Source organism: Carassius carassius, chromosome 21 (assembly GCF_963082965.1).
Source record: "Carassius carassius chromosome 21, fCarCar2.1, whole genome shotgun sequence".
NCBI classification, from domain to species: Eukaryota; Metazoa; Chordata; class Actinopteri; order Cypriniformes; family Cyprinidae; genus Carassius; species Carassius carassius.
This window is the reverse complement of record NC_081775.1, coordinates 18,580,722-18,587,623: the sequence shown is the minus strand read 5'-3', so window position 1 is coordinate 18,587,623 and position 6,902 is coordinate 18,580,722.

Below are 6,902 nucleotides of genomic sequence, written 5' to 3'. Positions count from 1 at the left end.
TCAGTTCTTGGACCACTTCTCTTCTCTGTCTACATGGCATCATTAGGTTCTTTCATTCAGAAACATGGCTTTTCATACCACTGCTATGCTGATGACACTCAACTCTACCTTTCCAACCTGATGATCCGACAGTAGCTATTCGCATCTCAGCTTGTCTAACAGACATTTCTTCCTGGATGATGGACCATCACCTTCAACTCAACCTTGCCAAGACAGAACTGCTTGTGATTCCAGCAAACCCATCGTTTCATCACAATTTCACCATCAAGTTAGGCACATCAACCATATCTCCTTCAAAAACAGCTAGAAGCCTTGGAGTTATGATTGATGATCAGCTGACTTTCTCAGACCACATTGCTAAAACTGTCCGATCCTGCAGATTTGCTTTATTCAACATCAAGAAGATCAAGCCCTTTCTTTCGGAACATGCTGCACAACTCCTTGTTCAAGCTCTTGTTCTGTCCAAGCTGGACTATTGCAATGCCCTCTTGGCAGGTCTTCCAGCCAATTCTATCAAACCTTTACAATTAATTCAGAATGCGGCAGCAAGATTAATTTTTAATGAGCCAAAAAGAATACATGTCACACCTCTGTTTATCAATTTGCACTGGCTTCCAATAGCTGCTCGTATAAAATTCAAGGCATTGATGTTTGCCTACAAAACTACAACTGGCTCTGCACCCATTTACTTAAATTTGTTACTTCAGACTTATGTGCCCTCTAGAAGCTTGCGTTCTGCAAGTGAACAACGCTTGATTGTGCCATCCCAAAGAAGCACAAAGTCACTTTTAAGGACTTTTAAATTAAATGTTCCCTCCTGGTGGAATGACCTTAGTCCTTAGCCATCTTCAAGAATCGGCTTAAAACACATCTTTTCCATCTTTATTTGACCCTCTAACTTTAACACTCACTAATCTAATTCTATTCTTTAAAAAATCTAACTACCTTTCTAATCTTTTTATATTCTATTTTCTTTTCATTAATTATGCAATTGTATGTGTGTGTGTGTGTATGTGTAAAGACCTCTAACACTAGCTTGCTCTATTCTTTTTTTATTCTATCTGTTTTCTTTATATTATATTATTTAAAATCCCATGCTAGGTGTACTGTGTTAACCTAACTGAGACTTGTTATAGCACTTATATGTTATTGCTCTTTTTGTTGTTTTTGATTGCTTCCACTGTCCTCATCTGTAAATCGCTTTGGATAAAAGCGTCTGCTAAATGAATAAATGTAAATGTATGTGCTTCCACATGTATTCATTGTTGGAACTGTTCTCGGTCTGAGAGAAATAGTTTGAAAAGAGGAAAGGGTGGGAAGACAAGTACACTGGAATATCCTCAAAAGGAAAAATAAGACTAATGAGAAAAAGAGCAAAGGAAGAGAGGATAATGAGTGTTGTGTCAGAGGTCTGAGTACAATCAAGACGTTCTATAATTGACCTCTTTCCTCTTCATGGGTCAAAGGCCAAACCCCAGCAGGGATTTGTGGTTACCTCACATTTCAAATGTCTAGCAGGTGGTTCACACACACTCTTTGATGAAACAACTTATTGCTTTTCTAGAATTTTAATTGTAGTTTTCTGTCTTCTATGTGATCTCAATTAAATTATAATTTTTTTTTAATATATGTGTGTAGAAAGTATAAATGATAAAGAAAATTATACATGCATACAGAATCATTATTTATGTACACTATAGGGGTCGACGGATTATCGGTGACGATATTAAGCATTTTTATGGTTATCGGTTGTCACGGCTTACGCTGCTGGAAGGAACACGGAGCCGAGGGATAAACGAAACAAGGATTTATTAAATAAAACATAGGCAAGGTAAGTGGCAAATAACAGGTGGCAAGTGGCAAGTAGACAAATAACAAGAAGACGAGTTGACAAGTTGACAAGTAACAAGTAGACTAGTTGACGAGTAGACCCGACCAAACAGAACAGAAAGGACAAGGCTTTTATACAAAGGATAATGGGGAAACACAGGTGGATGGCATGACTAAATTAACAGGGACATGGAACACATGCGGAAATGACTAGACACACCTGGGAACTAATCAAACCACACACACGGAAGACAGAAACTGGGTCACAGGGGCAAAAACACACAAAATGAGTCCAGGTGTGTGACAGTACTCCCCCTCCCGGTAGGTGCGTCCTCGCACCGTAGAAACAACAAAGGGAGGCGTGGGTGGGAACTTGGGAGGAGGTTCCGGTGGAGGACAGCCTCCCAGGAGGGGGCCAGCAGACAGGGACTACAGAGGAAGGAGCCAGGGAGGAGATGACGGAGGGAGGAGCCAGGAAGGATCTGAAGCAGGAGGTACCCAGCAGGACCCAGGCCACAGCCATAACGGCCCAAGGTGGGGCCGACGGTGGAAGGAGCCATGGAGGAGGAATGGTCACCGACTCCAGGGACTCGACCCACGGCAACGGAGCAAGTGGAGGAGGAGCCCGAGGCGGAGACGGAGAGCCGAAGAGCCAGGGTGACGGGGAGGAGCCGGAGGTCCTAGGCGGAACTGATGGCTCTGGTGACTGACGCGGCGATGTGGATCCGGAAGGCCACGGTGAGGCCAGAGTGACCGAGGACTGAGGTGTAGCCGAGGGGATGAAGGAGCCTGACGGAGCCGGAGGGACGGAGGGATGAGGCGAAGCCGGAGGAGTGGAGTCCCGAGGCATAGGATGGACGACGCCAGACCAAGGCGGAGCCGGAGGGATGAGGGAGCCAGGCAGAGCCTGCGGACTGCCGGGCCACGGCGGAGAGGAAGGAGCTAGGAGCCATGGTGGAGCCGACGGTTCAACGGGCCGAGGCGGAGTCCAGGCCTCAGAGGCTGGAGGCGGAGGTGAGGGAGACGCCGACCAAGGCGTCGCTGGAGGATGGCGGTCCCGCTGAGCTCGCACCACAATGATGGTAGGCTGAGGGCGAGCAGAGGGGCTTACAGGAGGATCAGGAGCCCGTCCTGGGCTTAACGGGGGAACAGGAGCCCGTCCTGGGCTTAACGGGGAATCAGGAGCCCTTCCTGGGCTTAACAGAGGATCAGGAACCCGTCCTGGGCTTACAGGAGGATCAGGAGCCCTTCCTTGGCTTAACGGGGGAACAGGAGCCCGTCCTGGGCTTAACGGGGAATCAGGAGCCCGTCCTGGGCTTACAGGAGGATCAGGAGCCCGTCCTGGGCTTAACGGAAGATCAGGAGCCCTTCCTGGGCTTAACAGAGGATCAGGAGCCCGTCCTGGGCTTACAGGAGAATCAGGAGCCCGTCCTGGGCTTAACGGAGGATCAGGAGCCGGTCCTGGGCTTAACGGAGGATCAGGAGCCCGTCCTGGGCTTAAAGGGGGAACAGGAGCCCGTCCTGGGCTTAACGGGGGAACAGGAGCCCGTCCTGGGCTTAACGGGGGAACAGGAGCCCGTCCTGGGCTTAACAGAGGATCTGGCATAGGTGAATTGGAAACCCCCTCATTTTGACCCATTTGGCGCTCCACATTTTGCTCCCTCGTGGTGGGCAGTGTCGCCGGCTCTCGCACCTGGTCTGACGGCTTGCTCTCTGGCTCTCCGTCATCGGTGGGCTCGGGCTTATGCCTCGTACCGTGGGGAGATTGTAGGCTGGGCTCTGGGTCCAGAGTGGACCTGGCGAGATCCTCCATTGGGGCGACCGTGAGAGGTGACCCATTTCTCACCAGATTCCACTCTATGAAGGCGGCGAAATCCTCCCGAGGACCATCTTCGGGCGACAACGCTCTGCACCTGGAGTTCAGGCTGGCGTGATAAAAGGTGCAGAGCGCGTGGTCCGGGTAGCTGGTGGCATTAGCTAGCCAGAGAAACCGTGTAGTATGGTCCTCGAGAGAAAATCCCTCCTGCTCCAGCAGGAGGAGGAGGTATTCGGGGCGATAGAGGGGATCCATCACACACTGCGGAAAGAAAAAGACTGTGAAAAAATGGAAAACAAAACGGAGGGAAAACACACAATTTTTTTTAACTTTTTAGGTTGGGTCTTCTGTCACGGCTTACGCTGCTGGAAGGAACACGGAGCCGAGGGATAAACGAAACAAGGATTTATTAAATAAAACATAGGCAAGGTAAGTGGCAAATAACAGGTGGCAAGTAGACAAGTTGACAAATAACAAGAAGACGAGTTGACAAGTAACAAGTAGACTAGTTGACGAGTAGACCCGACCAAACAGAACAGAAAGGACAAGGCTTTTATACAAAGGATAATGGGGAAACACAGGTGGATGGCATGACTAAATTAACAGGGACATGGAACACATGCGGAAATGACTAGACACACCTGGGAACTAATCAAACCACACACGGAAGACAGAAACTGGGTCACAGGGGCAAAAACACACAAAATGAGTCCAGGTGTGTGACATCGGTATCTGTCTTTTTCAATCCGAATTTGCGGAGAAAATAATTTAAAAGCATTTAAAGAAAGTTTTTGTCAGAGCCTTTGTCTTAATTTTGACATTAATTTTCATTTTTACACCAGACCTATTGGTTCAAAATATCAGTTTTCCATCTACTTGATTTGTAATGACTGGTATCGGCATCAGCCTTCCCCTTAAAAACACATATTGGTCGACCCCTAGTACACTACATGCTAAAATGTGGAGACGAGGCTATGAAAGAATTGGAGGACCTCAACCAATTGAAACACACACCATCTTGAATTTGTTCTCTCAGCCCACCAACATACTGGCTGTCAGTCTAAATCATTGCCTGAATCCTTCTGTATATTTAGACGTGAGCTGCTGTGTTTGGACCTGGAATGACTGAGTACTCTTTGCAGACTTTAACTACAAAATGTCCTAGACAATAAACTAAAAGTCTGTAAAAAAAGGTTCTAGTACTCCAGACAGTTTGCATTTGGCAAACAGTCATACTATGTCTTAAATCTTTCCCTATATAATACAAATTCTTTCTCTCTCTCCCTTTCCCTGGTCATTTCTAATCACCCGTTGCTATGACAGGAACAGCTTTGGAAGTGGTATGCTGACATCATGCACTAATGACGTCAGCTTTTTTCTCAGTTTGATTGTCCTGATCAAAAGGTCCTGCAGCATCTAAATGCTCCCAAAGTATCCTGACCTCTTTAGACCCCCCTGGCAGATAAACGTGTTTTACAAAAGACACTCTTTGTAACCTCCCCAATGCAACCCTTGAGTTGATTAAAATCAACAAGCCGCAACAATAGAGCCAAGTGGCAGATCAAGGGAGAGATGGAATGTGTCCTTAGGTTAAGGCTATATATTCTGGAGTCAAAATAATCAGAATACTCTTGCAAAACATCCAAGCACAAACATTTATGGGCAGACTGAGTGCACAGACCAAATATAGGAATCTGTGGTACTGCAAGAAAGCTGAAATACTTATAATAATTTTTTGTAAAAATGTCCAAGATACTAGAAAGACATACTTTACAGCTTTGAAATATTTGTGATGCAACAGTCCTCCTCAATATACAGTAAATATATTAAAACTCTATTTGATGTCATTTCTACACTGTAAAAAAAATTGCTTCATCATGCCATAGAAGAACCTTTTTTGTCTAAATGGTTTCATAAAGAACCTTAAACATCCGATGAACCTTTCTGTTTCACAATGTTCTTTGTGGTGAAAGAAGGTTCTTCAGATTATAAAAAGGTAAGAAAGAGCTGGTTCTTTAAAGAACATTTGACTCAATGGTTCATTGTGGAAACAAAAATAGTTCTATGCCGTGAAGAACTTTTTAAGCACCTTTATTTTTTTAGATTGTATGTGACACTGTTTTTAACAATTAACCTCTGCTATGTGAAATGTTTGTGCTGATTTAGGAGTGTAGACACACAGGTTTTCTTCCCTAATGCACTTTCACACCTGCATGCATTCATATACACACTGGCACACTTTTCTATTTTATGGTTGAACATACACAGAGACGCTGAGGTGGGCAGATCTGTGTTTGTTTTAGTTTACATGAATGCAGGCACTGTATTTTACATGAACATTTTTTGAGGTAGTGATTTTTAAAAATATATTCTATTGTTTTCAGAATAAAAGAGAAAGTGTTACAAGGTTGAACATACACAGAGACGCTGAGGTGGGCAGATCTGTGTTTGTTTTAGTTTACATGAATACAGGCACTGTATTTTACATGAACATTTTTTGAGGTAGTGATTTTATGTTTTTAGTTAATAATAACATTTTAACTAAGATGCAATGGTCATAGTTGACCAGCAAAGTTCTGCTAAAATCAATGTAAAACCAGCTACAATGCAGCGTAACACAGTATGATTTCAGTATGATTTCATGCTAATATCTAACTATTCTATATTTAATATAAGAATATGGTGTTTAATGGTTATAATCCATCCAGACTTTCGTATGCATCTAGGTAGCTTTAAACAGCTTTAAGATAGTATGATTTATGAATGGATATAAACTTTTTCCAGTGCAGGCTACATAATAAATCAAAGTAATTGTTTTTTGTGTTCTTCTCAGTGGTTCCTCTACAGATTTAGTAGCCTAATTTTGATTAGCTTGATTTGGAAAACTGCCAGGGATAGTGTATGAATTATTTTAAAAGTGTTCATGGTCGAGCTGTGAAAGTTATTCCTGTCTGTATCTAATACATTGAGTTTTGTCTCGTTCAGCCGAATGGAAAGCGCTCGTGCGGCCTGCAGCTGCTATGGTTACCCCCTCAAGCGATGTTCGCGGGAGTCAATTTGGCGCTTTAACTAACTTTACTGAAACGTTGTTTGGAAATGCTTTTGAAGTATACACTTACATGTAAAAATATAAATATTTCTGAGAACCAGTAACTCGGACCCTTGATAGCACTAAGGAGCGCAGTGAGGGGAACTGAACGCGAGTGACAGGCAAAGTACCGGGAGCTCGTTTCGCTCTCGAGGCGCTGAGAAGGCG